The 13,912-nt window shown below is 42.3% G+C and overlaps 1 protein-coding gene and 1 long non-coding RNA gene across 26 annotated transcripts in view; one reads left to right on the top strand and one right to left on the bottom strand.

The window, feature by feature from the left end:
* Positions 1–491: 491 nt before the first annotated feature.
* On the bottom strand, positions 492–5,822 carry LOC145509592 (uncharacterized). Its single transcript, XR_014056225.1, has 2 exons — positions 5,586–5,822; positions 492–2,342 (listed from the first exon to the last, which is right to left on the bottom strand). It is a non-coding gene; the product is annotated as an uncharacterized LOC145509592 (long non-coding RNA).
* Positions 5,823–5,916: 94 nt separating this feature from the next.
* The window catches only part of ARB2A (ARB2 cotranscriptional regulator A), a 424,113-nt gene continuing 416,117 nt past the window's right edge, over positions 5,917–13,912 (top strand). For all 25 annotated transcript variants that reach the window (XM_081498710.1, XM_081498707.1, XM_081498706.1 and 22 more), the window contains exon 1: positions 5,917–6,068. The gene's annotated coding sequence lies outside the window, so the exon portion shown is untranslated. The remainder of the gene's footprint in view (positions 6,069–13,912) is intronic.

Below are 13,912 nucleotides of genomic sequence, written 5' to 3'. Positions count from 1 at the left end.
GTCTTGGAGAATTTTGAGCATTACTTTATACTGTGTGAGATGAGTGCAATTGTGCGGTAGTTTGAACATTCTTTGGCATTGCCTTTCTTTCAGATTGGAATGAACTGACCTTTTCCAGTCCTGTGGCCACTGCTGAGGTTTCTATATTTGCTTGCATATTGAGTGCAGCACTTTTCACAGCATCATCTTTCAGGATTTGAAATAGCTCAACTGGAATTCCATCACCTCCACTAGCTTTGTTTGTAGTGATGATTCCTAAGGTCCACTTGACTTCGCATTCCAGGATATCTGGCTCTAGGTGAGTGATCATACCATCATGATTATCTGGGTCGTGAAGATCTTTTTTGTATAGTTCTTCTGTGTATTGTTGCCACCTCTTCTTAATATCTTCTGCTTCTGTTAGGTCCATACAATTTCTGTCCTTTATTGTGCCCATCTTTGCATGAAATATTCCCTTGGTATTTCTATTTTTCTTGGAGAGATCTCCAGTCTTTTCCATTCTCTTGTTTTCCTCTATTACTTTGCACTGATCATTGAGGAAGGCTTTCTTATCTCTCCTTGCTATTCTTTGGAACTCTGCATTCAAATGGGTATATCTTTGCTTTTCTCCTTTGATTGTCACTACTCTTCTTTTCACAGCTATTTGTAAGGCCTCCTAAGACAGCCATTTTGCTTTTTTGCATTTATTTTCCTTGGGGATGATCTTCATCACTGCCTCCTGTATAGTGTCACAAACCTCCATCTATAGTTCTTCAGGCCCTCTGTCTACCAGATCTAATCCCTTGAGTCTATTTCTCATTCCCACTGTACAATCATAAGGGATTTTATTTAGGTCATAACTGAATGGTCTAGTGGTTTTCCCTACTTTCTTCAATTTAGGTCTGAATTTGGCAATAAGGAATTCATGATCTGAACCACAGTCAGCTCCTGGTCTTGTTTTTTCTGACTATATAGAGCTTCTCCATCTTTGGCTGCAAAGAATATAATCAATCTGATTTCAGGATTGACCATCTGGTGATGTCCACGTGTAGAGTCTTCTCTTGTGTTGTTGGAAAAGAGTGTTTGCTATGACCAGTGCGTTCTCTTGGGAAAACTCTGTTAGCCTTTTTCCTGCTTCATTCTGTACTCCAAGGCCAAATTTGCCTGTTACTCCAGGTGTTTCTTGACTTCCTACTTTTGTATTCCAGTCCTATAATATAAAGGATATCTTTTTTGGGTGTTAGTTCTAGAAGGTATTGTAGGTCTTCATAGAATCATTCAACTTCAGGTTCTTCAACATTAGTGGTCAGGGCATAGACTTGGATTACTGTGATATTGAATGGTTTGCCTTGGAAACGAACAGAGATCATTCTGTCATTTTTGAGATTGCATCCAAGTACTGCATTTTGGACCCTTTTGTTGACTATCATGGCTACTCCATTCTTCCAAGGGATTCTTGCCCACAGTAATAGATATAATGGTCATCTGAGTTAAATCCACTGATTCCAGTCCATTTTAGTTTGCTGATTCCTAAAATGTCAGCATTCACTCTTGCTATCTCCTGTTTGACCACTTCCAATTTGTCTTGATTCATGGACCTAACATTCCAGGTTCCTATGCAATATTGTTTTTTACAGCACTGGACTTTGCTTCTATCACCAGTCACAGTTTTTGCTTTGGCTCTGTCTCTTCATTCTTTCTGGAGTTATTTCTCCAGTGATCTCCAGTAGCATATTGGGCACCTATCAACCTGGGGAGTTCATCTTTCAGTGTCCTATCTTTTTGCCTTTTCACACTGTTCATGGGGTTGTCAAGGCGAGAACACTGACGTGATTCGCCATTCCCTTGTCCAATGGACCACATTTTGTCAAAACTCTCCACCATGACCGTCCATCTTGGGTGGCCCTACATGGCATGGCTCAAAGTTTCAGTGAGTTAGACAATGCTGTGGTCCATGTGATCACATTGGTTAGTTTTCTGTGATTGTGGTTTCCAGTCTGTCTGCTCTCTGATGGAGGATAAGAGGTTTATGGAAACTTCCTGATGGGAGAGACTGACTAAGGGGTGAATTGGATCTCGTTCTGATGGGCGGGGCCGTGCTCAGTAAATCTTTAATCCTAATTCTCTGTCGATGAGTGGGGCTGTGTTGCCTCCCTGATATTTACCTGCGGCCAAACTATGGTGGAGGTAATGAAGATAATGGCGACCTCCTTCAAAAGGTTCCATGCATGTACTGCTACACTCAGTGCCCCTAGCCGTGCAGCAGACCACCACTGACCTGCGCCTCCGCTTGAGACTCCTGGACACTCCTGGGCAAGTCTGGGTCAGTCTCTTGTGGGGTCACTGCTCCTTTCTCCTGGGTCCTGTGTGCAAAAGGTTCTGTTTGTGCCCTGCAAGAGTCTGTTTCCCAGTCCTGTGTAAGTTCTAGCAGCTCTATGGTGAGGTTAGTGGTGACCTCCTCCAAGAGGGCTTATGCCATACCCAAGTCTGCTGCACCCATTGCACCTGCCCCTGCAGCAGTCCACTGCTGACCCGTACCTCCTCAGGAGACTCCCAAACACAGTTCTGGCTCAGTCTCCGTGGGATCTCTGGGTCGTGGTGTGCACAAGGTTTATTTGAGCCCTATACGTGTCTCTGGCAGGAATGGGGTTTGATTCTTATTAAGCTATGCTTTTCTTTAACTACTTTCCTGTCTTTCTAATTTGAGGTGAAGCAGTTTTCTGACTTCAGTTCTCTAAAGGAGCTAAAAAGAGCTGTTGAATTTAGTTTTTTAGGCTTTTCTTTCTTGTTGTGAGGATAAAAATGCTGATTTTCAAGCTCCAAACTCTTTACATATTGGACTGGAAATCTCTAATTCACTCTAAACTGTGTTCTCTCCCGTCATACTCCTGACTCACAGATAATGGCTGGAAGGAAGGGAAAATTATTTGTTTTGTCTCACCTTCTGCACCTTTTACTTCTATATGTTCCACACTTATTCTGTTACTTTGAGGTCTTTCAATGTCACCTCACGAGTGGGAAGAAAAGGCCGTCATAAACTGTGACCATGCTTCCCTCAGTAAAAATGCCCGGGTGCTGGTGGTACATTTTTGTTCTGGAGAGTCATTCAAGTCCAGGAATTCCAACACTGCCCGTCCCTGATACATGGGACAAATGCTCAGCCAACATCTCTAACTTTCCATGTAGTTCCTCTTCTTGTGTCTTACTTCAAACAACCTTGTTCTACTGACTGGTTTGCTCCTTTCTACTCGAGTTTCTCCTCTCCTTTTCTTCAAAGTAATTCTACCCTAGAGTTTGTGTCTCTCCAAAAAGATACTTGAAATCCTAAGCCCAGTACCTCAGAATGTGACCTTATTTGGCAATCAAGTCATCAGATAGGTAAGCAGGTTAAAACAAGGGCACTGTGGTGGGCCCTAATTTAATATGACTGCTGTCCCTATAATAAGGAAATTTGGACACAGAGACAGCACACAGAGAGAATCCTATGGGAAGCTAAAGAGATTGGGGTGAAGTAGCTACAAGGCAAGGGGCATCAAAGATTGCTAGCATCCCTGTAGAAATGAAGGAGAGACAAGGAACAATTCTTCCTGATAGCCCTTGGAAGGAACCAACACTGGATGCACTTTGGTCTTGGACTTCTATCCTCTCCAGCTGTGAGGCAATACATTTCCATCGTTTAAGCCACTTGGTTTGAGGTACTTCCTTATGGCAGCCCTAGGAAATGAAAACACCTAGCCATGTACCAACATGTCTACTAGTTGCTTGGAAAACTTGACAGTTATTATCTCTGTACTCTGTCATTGAAGAATACCAAGTCTCTTGTTGTCCAAGCAAGAGAGTTGGTAAATCACGTTTAGGATTACCTTTTCCAAAACTCCAAATTACTGGCCAAATTCCCATACCTCACTCCAAAACTATTTCTTACCACCTTTTTCTTCAACAGCAGCTTGGGGTGGCCCAGTGTCAGACCATTCAGGATCTTATGGATGTATGAAAACAATTTTGGATTTTGAGTAGAAAACATCTTAAATGTTTTGAATAGGGAAGGGACAAATTCTAATTTTCTTTTTAAATGGATTTCTAAAGTTGCCAATTGGAGACTAGATTGCACAGAGGTAAGAATAGGAGCATGTAGAACAGACACTTTGAAGACCCATTGAGGACCAGCATAGGTGCAGAGGGTTAGATTTAGGACACCTGTTGAAGACATAGCAAACAGATTTTGCTGAAGGACTGACTGGATATGAAACTTGAGAGAAAAAAGAATCAAACTATGACCTGAACAACTGTAAGAATAAACACACCACTCACTGAGATGTAAAGATACACAACAGCAACAGGGAAACAGGTTTTGGAGATAGTTTGAAATACATGTTAAACATCCTAATGGAAACGTTGACTCAGAAGTTAGATACATTACTATAGAAATTAGTACAGAAATCAAATCCATGGCTGGAAACAGATATTTGGAAGTCATCAGCATAGTGATGCTATATAAACGACGATGGAGGGGAAGAAGGGGTCACCCGGGGAATGAAGGTGGCTCAAGAGGGGAAGAGCGCTGGGGCACATTAACACTCAGAAATGAGGAAGAATACAGCAAAGGAAAAATCAAAAGAACTCTGTGAGTTCACAAAATTCAAATGAAAAAACTGTTTCAAGTTTCAAAAAGCAGGATGTGATTAATTTTGTCAAATGTTGAATGGTTAAGCAAAACTGAGTTGCATTTTGGATTTATCAGGATTGTTGAAATACCCAGATAGTTACAAACTCCTTTTTCATTCTAACATATAAACTAGCTAAGAGGTCTCACATTCAAGTGTGCATAAGAATTAAGACCTTGAATTTATGCTTAAAGTCAAGTATTCTGTACTTTGTGGACCACTTAGGGGCTTCCCTGGTGGCTCAGATGGTAAAGTGCGTGTCTGCAATCCCTGGGTTGGGAAGATCCCCTGGAGAAAGAAATGGCAGCCCACTCCAGTAGTCTTGCCTGGAAAATCCCATGAACGGAGGAGCCTGGTAGGCTACATTCCATGGGGTCACTAAGAGTCGGACACGACTGAACGACTTCACTTTCACTTTAGGGGATTTTCATGAGTAATTTTTACTATCAGGGGTTTTTGCCATAAAGGCTGAGTTTGGATCCAACTCACTGTTATCAGGAGAAGGCAATGGCACCCCACTCCAGTACTCTTGCTTGGAAAATCCCATGGACGGAGGAGCCTGGTAGGCTACGGTCCATGGGGTCGCTAAGAGTCGGACACGACTGAGCGACTTCACTTTCACTTTTCCCTTTCATGCACTGGAGAAGGAAATGGCAACCCACTCCAGTATTCTTGCCTGGAGAATCCCAGGGATGGCGGAGCCTGGTGGGCTGCCGTCTATGGGGTCGCACAGAGTCGGACACGACTGAAGCGACTTAGCAGTAGCAGTAGCAGCACTGTTATCAATGGGAACCATAGTTTTATACAGCTGTTTCCAATCTATCCTATTAGCAGCCAGGAGATAGGAAAAACAGCAAGGTCAGGGAGCCTATGCTTAACTGCCTACTCTACATAAGTCAAAATTTAGAGGTAAATTTAATCTTCCAATCTAGACTTTCCCACCTCCTGTCATTCCTGTGGGAGAGTTGACAACTAACCGCATGAGCACTCTCGCAACTGTTTTTCTAAATTCCGTTTGGAGAACGAGGCTTCACGGTGTCCCGTCCTCTAAAGTCACCCAGGAAGGAGAGTGTCCCTTACTTCAGAAGAAAAAGGTTTAAAAAAGGCGAAGAGAGCCCACGAAGAAACAACAGAACAACTCTCAACCTCCCACAGACCTCTCTATCCCAGCGCACCTGCAGCCCCGGGAACCAACCCGGCGGCCGCGCCCCGCCCACTTCCGGTCGGTCGCGGCCTTCGACGTCGCGTGCGCGATGACGTTGCAGTCTCCAGCGGACCCCGGAAGTGCAACTTGAACTTGATCGGGGCGCGGATTCCCGAGAGGGAAAGTCATAACAACCGCACGAGGGAGTTCGACTGGCGAGCTGGAAGGCCACGCCTCCTCCCGCCTCCCCCCACAGCCCTGCAGCTGGGGGCAGAGCTCAGGTAGGACCTGCGTTTGCCGGTGTGTGAGCTCGTAGGGGGCAGGCCCGGGCCGGAATCAAGAGGAAGAGGCCGGCCCCTTGATTCTCGGGCGAGGGTCGCTGCCGCCGGAGGGGGCCGGAGGGTCCCCAGGAGCCAAGCTGCGATTCCTGCGCACCCCTCTGCCCTCTGCCCGGGACCTCGCCGATGGGCAGCTTAACACCCGCTATTTCCATTTTCGATGCGGGGCAGAACACGTGTGTTGCTGGATGAGTCGCCTTCCACTTGGAGACTGTAGCGTAATGGGCCTTACTAAGCTTTCTCAGGTTGGGGGGTGGGGGCGCGGATGTGTTGCAGTTTTCTGATTAAAGATTTTTCTACGAAAATTACCATCACCTGACAGACCTTTACCAGAAGTCGTTCGCTGCAGACGGAAGACTAAACTGCAGTTATAAAATACTCTCAAAACTTGTAACTTGCATGAGCTCTGGTGGGACGTTTCACTGGGATGCCTTCGTAATTGAATACTTTTGACTTTGAAATAAAGTTAGGTATATTTTGGAGTCAGTCTTCTCCTTCCCTCATCCAGAGATTTAACATATTCTTCTAGAGCTCCGGAGTGTGTATTCGTTATGCCAAGTAATTGATTCGTTTTTGACTATATTGCATTTGTCTATTTCCCCAAATCCTCTCAAAAGTTGCAAAGGGAAAAATCCTATGGTTTTTTCAGGCTAGCGTGTGCCTTATATACCATTTACTAAAATGCGTGAAATATCCAATTCACGGTCTCTTTTTGTGTTAAAGCATTGTTAGAGATACATTTTTTGTTCTTATTTTTTATCCCACATTGTGAGAAACAGATGCTACACTGTATTCATTTAATGTATTTAGAAAATGAACGACAAAAGGGGCCGACAGAGGATGAGATGGTTGCATGGCATCACCGACTCCATGGACATGGGTTTGAGTAAGCTCCAGGAGTTGGTCATGGACAGGGAGGCCTGGCATGCTGCAGTCCGTGGGGTCGCAAAGAGTCAGACACGACTGAGCCACTGAACTGATTTAGAAAGTAAGTCGGGGAGCAGTTTTTTGACATGCTGCTACCAGGCTGCTATCTGACTCTAGGTGCTCCTTCAATTTAATGGTGAAGCCTAAACGAGGGATACTCTGGATGGCTTTGAAGCAGTGGCTACTACAATGCTGGTAAATGGTAAAATAGTACCAACGCCAAGGGGGCAATATGACCTATGAAACTGTAAACATCCATCCGGTCATTCAATTAACAGATATTTATTGGCCACCTTCAGTGTGCCAGCTAGTGTTCTAGGTGCTGGGTTTCCAATAGCACAAAAGAGGCCGTCTTTGTGTTGGAGTTTACACTGTAGTGGAGAGAGAAGGACAATTAGCAAGTAAATATATCAAGTAGCGATAAGAGCTATCAAGAAAACTAAAGCACCCTGAGGGGAGTGGGAATGATGGAGCGTGCTCTTTTATATAGGGTGGTCAATGTCAGCCTCTTTGATAAGAGGACTTTTGAGTAGAGGACTGGATGAAATCAGAGTGAGCTCTGCAGGTATGTAGTATGTGTTTCAGGCTAGGAAAAGGCCCTGAGGCAGGAATATATTTGGTATATCTTGGAATAGCAAGGATATAGGCATCAGTGTTTAACATTCTCAAGAATATTTATTCAGTGGTTTATGTGACCATGAGGGATCTTTTTTATTGACAGCCTATTTTTCTCAGCTTTCCCCGACAGAACTCAATGAGGAGAATCTGATGTCTTCAGATATGTAGAGATGTTTCCAAGCTCTCATTAGCACATTTACATAACTTGTGCTGTCTGTTTTAGCATCAAATTGGGTTTGTACAGTGGCCATGGATAACTGAGTAGTGAGTGAAAAAAGCTAACTTATGTCAACTTTTCTTTCTTTAAATTGTCGTAAAATGCACATAACACAAAATCAGTCATTTTAACCATTTTTAAGTGTACATTTCAGTGATATCAAGTATTAATACATTCGCGTTGTTATGCAGCTGGCACTACCATCCATTTCCAGAACTTTTTTATCTTCCCCAAGCAAAACTCCATACCCATTAAACATTTCCCATTCTCCCCTCTTCTCAGCCCTGGGCAACCATTAGTCTACTTTCTTCCTCTATGAATTTTTCTGCTCTAGATACCTCATATAAGTGGAATCGTATGACATTTGTCCCTTTGTGACTGACTTATTTTGTTTAGCATAGCGCCTTCAAAGTTCATGTATGTTGTAGCATGTTAAATGTTCTTTTTTAAGGCTGAATAATATTCTCTTGTATATACAGACTACAGTTCATCTGTTCATGTGTCTGTAAATACTGTGTTGCTTCCACCTCTATGCTTTTGCAAATAATGCTGCTGTGAACATGAGTTTGCAAATATCTGTTTGAGTCTTCTGCTTTCATTTCTTTTGGTTATATACCCAGAAGTGAAAGTGTTGAATCATGTGCTAATTCTGTGTTTAATTTTTTAGAAATTGCCATACTGTTATCCACAATGGCTGCACTATTTTACATTCCTACTGGCAATGCAGAGGTTTCATTTTCTCTGCATCCTCACCAACACTTTTCCGCAGCCTTGCCAGACACATTTTCTCTCTTTAAAAAAATAATAGCGACCCTAATGGCTATGAAGTAATATCTCAGTGGTTTTGATTTTCCTAATGATTGGCAGTGAAAGTCTGGAATCCTAACTACTACGCAACTCAGGAACTCCCCTTAAGATCTGATCTTAATAGAAAATTTTGCAGGTTTTTTGGCAGTAAATTTTTTTAGGGGTTGAGAAAGCAGCCACCTTGTCTTGTGTTACTTTTTTAACCTTAAAATGCTCTAATTATCAAAACTTAAAAAATAGAAAACAAACCAAGTTCTCTATAGACCAAGTACCTGTAGTAACTCCAAACTTGGAAGTAAAAGAAACCGTGAAATACCTTTTATAACAATGAATGAACGTCTGGGTATCAGACTGTGATGAAAAGTTCTGAAAAGCCGAAGATCATCCTGACCTGCTTTGATGCTTTTCTCTTTTCTTTAGGTGGAAAGGAATGTATTGACTGGCTGACTGGCTGTGAAGTAGATTGCACTTGTGTTGTTGTTGTTGTTGTTGTTGTTTTCTGGTAGCTGAGAAGAGCAGGAAACAGAAGAGAGAAAAATGATGAAGAAACAGAAAAAAGACGTGTTAGGTGGCAGTTGGATGTGGCTAGATGGGGAATAGCAAAGGGGTTCAGTAACATTAATGGACTAAGCCCTGGAACCGACAGGAGACAGGGGACCTGGCAACAAAATGACAGAAAGTGATACAGCTCCACAGACTGGAAGGGGATGGGAGACAGGGTGAGAGTGCAAATCAGGGCTGTATTTCAGCATGTGGTTCTGAAATTAGCCAGCTGGCCTAAAGTTATTCAGCCACACCTACTGTATACCAGGTAACATATGTCAATTCATCTGTTTCAACGCTTAGTATTTGGAGGATGTGCGGTGTATACAGCCCACAGAAATAAACTTGTTCAGACCGTGTATCATATCATCTCCAGCCATAGAGCAGTGAGGTTTAATTGAGTCATTTAATGACTAATTTTGTAGTTTAACAATGTTCAGCATTGTTAAAAATTATTTTTAATGTATCCTGTAAGAAAGGAAGGACTTTTTATTTTTAGTGCAAGATAATGCATCTTTTAAAAAAAAAAAAAACCTGTTGAATGTTTTTTAAATTATTTTTATTAAATAATTTTGGGTACTGCATTTAGCTATTTCAGTTGTAAAGCTTATTGAAGTTAATTACTATGCTTTGATAAAGCATAATATTTCATTCAGCATAAAGTGGTGAATGAAAAATTGTACCACACTCTTGCTTATCATTCTTGGAATTTGCTATGGATGAGGTAGCAGATGACTGACTTGCTTAACGTTTCGCAGCTAAATTAAAGGTAATTTGGAGGTAGCAGTGCTCCGCTACTTAATATGATATTGTATTCTTGTCTCCTTTTTTTTGGAGAATGGTTCATTTTTGCTATATAGATAATGCAATATAGATAACAGATAATTTTTGCTGTAGGAAAAAATATCACTGTGAAGACAGATCATTGAAGCAAAGCATTTATTGTATGTTTCTATTTCTTTATAGCAGGTTGGATATTAATTTCAGGTGTAGTCTAGGTTGATAATATACTTAGGGTTGATTTGCTTAGTGGTTAGAGAGGTTGATAAGACTAAGACTGTGGATTTGGGCCTCTTAAGGCCCTTTAGTAGCTAATTAAGGAAATGATAGCAACTAGTACCCAACAGTGTAACTGCTAATGGCTGTGGATGTGGCTGGTTTTCCTATCCCCTGCTCATCATTGCCATCATATGTGAGACGGTGTAAGAAGGCAGCAGGGAAGATGCTATATGTGGCTCAACAGACACAGTACTTCTATTTAAAAAAACAATTCAGAGTTAATATCCAAGGTAATGAAGGGGTGTGATAGCCCTTTCATCTGAAAAGCATAAGTTAGTATTGTGTGCTTTGTTTAGAACATGAAACAAGCTAGACATGTGACCAAAATTATAACTCAAGGTAATGCAGTTTAAGAAACTAAAAAAGTTTGATTAATTGATAACTGAGGTATTCTCTTCACTTGCATTACCCTATTCTTCTTGATATCGTGTCTTTGTCTATACTATGGAAGTGACTCTTACACTAACTCATGTAGTTTGGGAAATAATTAATCATCGCGTTTCAGTTGGCTTAATACCCGTTAATGTAGTTGAAGTATTTATCTTAAGTGGTCAGATCCAGGAATTGGTTGGTCAACGAAGAGAGGAAGAATCAGATCAGGAAAGCAGGGGAAGTACTGGCAGAAAAGAAAGGGGGTCTGTCAACAGGTATTAGTTGAACAAGGATTGGACTCTGATCTCAAAAGTGATGGGAAGAAGTGGGGAGATAAAGGAACAGGAAAAGGCCCAAGATCTACATGAACTGAAATATGAGGCAAGGAAAACAGGGAAATAGTTGGGCAGGGTCTCAGTTATCTGAAAGATGGATGCCTAGTCATAAGGTAGTCTGGATCCCATAATTGAGGATCTTATGTGCTGGTTGGGATGTCTGCTATAAAGACAAGATTTTAGCAAAATGTTTTGTATTATGATAGAAGTATGTATAAGATGGTATGGGAGAGGCACAGTGCCTTACCTGGGGTTTTTGAAAGACTTGATAGAGACAGTGATACCTAAGTTGAAAACTTAAGAATAAGTTATTTAAAAATAAAGTGAAAAAGCTTTCTAAACAGAAGAAATAGCTCTCAGCTGTGTGGTATTTTTTTAAAAACTAAAAGGAATTTATTTGCAACTACTCAAGCAGAAAGTTTGATTGTTATGAGAGATGGAGTTGGTGAAAGAGATAGGAACGAAGTCATGGAGGGAGAGACACAGGATGTGAGAAGAAGGCTTGTATAGTTTGATAAGGATTCTGGACTTGCCTCTGTAGCCAATAGAAACCATTGAATGGTTTCTCTTGTCTCCTGTGTGATAAAGAATTTAGCTTTGCCCCAAAAGAGGCCTGGTTTTTGCCCTCAGTTTCTGGATAGTATCTTGGTTTGCTTGGGGACTTTGGATCACATTGTCTAACAGTGTGATTTAGAGTGGAGGCTGCCCATAGCCAGAAAGACTGTGACTTGGTATAGGGACTTTGACTTCTTTGGTATCAATTGACATTGAAACTGAGATCAGCCATTTGAGCAGTCAGTCAGTCATGCCTATGCAATGGAGACTCCCACCGTCTGCCCCCCAAAAAAACAGCAACTCTGAACACCATGTTTCCTGCAAGCTCCCCAGGTTGGCAGTAGTCGGTGCATATTATGCCATATAGTTAGCAAGAGAATAACATCCAGAACTTCACAGAGGGACTTCCCAGGTGGCTCAGTGGTAAAGAATCTGCCCGCCAATGCAGGAGACGTGGGTTCAATCCCTGGGTCAGGAAGATTCCCTGGAGAAGGAAATGGCAACCCGCTCCAGTATTCTTGCCTGGAGAATTCCATGGACAGAGGAGCTTGGTGGATTACAGTCCATGGGGTTGCAAAAGAGTCAGACATGACTTAGTGACTAAACAACAACAACAACACAACTTCACCGAAGACGTCAGAAGCTCCGTGTTTGTATTCTCCTCAGCTTTGTCCTATTATGCTTTTTCCCTTCCCTGACTTTAATCATGCTTAAACAATAGTCATAAGTATAAAAATTTTTCAGTAAGTTATTTAGGTCTTCCTAGTGAATTATCAGACCTGAATGAATGGACATTGGGAATCTTGTGCACTTGTAATTGGCGTTAGAAGTGAAGGCAATCTCTTGTGTGGACTGTTGCATCTAACTCAATAGTTGTCCAAAGTGTTACATCTCCTTTCTCTGCTTCTTCCTTCCTCTGATTAAGGCCAAAAATGGCTCTAGCATTTGAATGCAGGGCCAAATGGACTGATGATGTTGAAGTAACCTCTCTTCTAAGATGGAGGCTGATTGGAAAAGTATCATGAATGTTATAACACAAATCCTACTAAACATGATGCTGCTAAGTCGCTTCAGTCGTGTCCGACTCTGTGCGACCCCATAGACGGCAGCCCACCAGGCTCCCCCGTCCCTGGGATTCTCCAGGCAAGAACACTGGAGTGGGCTGCCATATCCTTCTCCAATGCATGAAAGTGAAAAGTGAAAGTGAAGTCACTCAGTCGTGTCCGACTCTTAGCGACCTCATGGACTGCAGCCTACCAGGCTCCTCCGTCCATGGGATTTTCCAGGCAAGAGTACTGGAGTGGGTTGCCATTGCCTTCTCCGCTAAACATGATGACATCCCCTGATAGTTTGAAATTGCTGTGGAATCAGTTGCATCTCTCAAAATACATAATTTGAAGCTGTAACCCCACCAAAGTAATTAAGGTTAAATGAGCTCATGTGGGTGGGATCCTGATCTGATAGGATTTGTGTCTTGAGACCTGAAATCTCATTAATTTCTCTACCATGTTAGGACACAACAAAGAGGTGGCTGTCTAAAAGCCAAGAAGAAAGTTTTCCCCAGACCTTGATCTGGGATTTCTAACCTCTAGGACAGTGAGAAAATAAAGTCCTCTGTTTGAGCCAGCCGATATTTTGTTATGGGAACTGGAACAGACTAATATACCAATTTCTGATCTTTTCTATTTCTTTATCAGCTATTAGCTTTCATGTGCTCTAGTGGAGGAATGTTAGGAGTTGATGAACTCAGTTTTCTATCAGTTCAGTCGCTCAGTCGTGTCCGACTCTTTGTGACCCCATGGACTGCAGAACTCCAGGATTCCCTGTCCCATCGCCAACTCCCAAAGCTTGCACAAACTCATGTCCATTGAGTCGGTGATGCCATCCAACCATCTCATCCTCTGTCGTCCCCTTCTCCTCCTGCCCTCAATCTTTCCCAGCATCAGGGTCTTTTCAGCTTCAGCATCAGTCCTTCCAGTGAATATTCAGGACCGATTTCCTTTAGGATGGACTGGTTGGATCCCCTTGAGTTCAGGGGACTCTCAAGAGTCTTCTCCAACACCACAGTTCAAAAGCATCAATTCTTTGGCACTCAGCTATCTTTATAGTGCAACTCTCACATCCATACATGACTACTGGAAAAACTATAGCCTTGACTAGACAGACTTAGGTGGCAGAGTAATGTCTCTGCTTTTTAATATGCTGTCTAGGTTGGTCATAACTTTTCTTCCAAGGAACAAGCATCTTTTAATTTCATGGCTGCAGTCACCACCTGCAGTGATTTTGGAGCCCCAAAAAATAAAGTGTGTCACTGTTTCCATTGTTTCCCCATCTATTTGCCATGAAGTGATGGG

The sequence above is a fragment of the Giraffa tippelskirchi genome, chromosome 6 (assembly GCF_054371585.1).
Source record: "Giraffa tippelskirchi isolate mGirTip1 chromosome 6, T2T-mGirTip1v1.2.pri, whole genome shotgun sequence".
Taxonomy (NCBI): domain Eukaryota; kingdom Metazoa; phylum Chordata; class Mammalia; order Artiodactyla; family Giraffidae; genus Giraffa; species Giraffa tippelskirchi.
The sequence above is the reverse complement of the archived record's forward strand: the minus strand, read 5'-3'. Positions and strand labels throughout refer to the sequence as shown.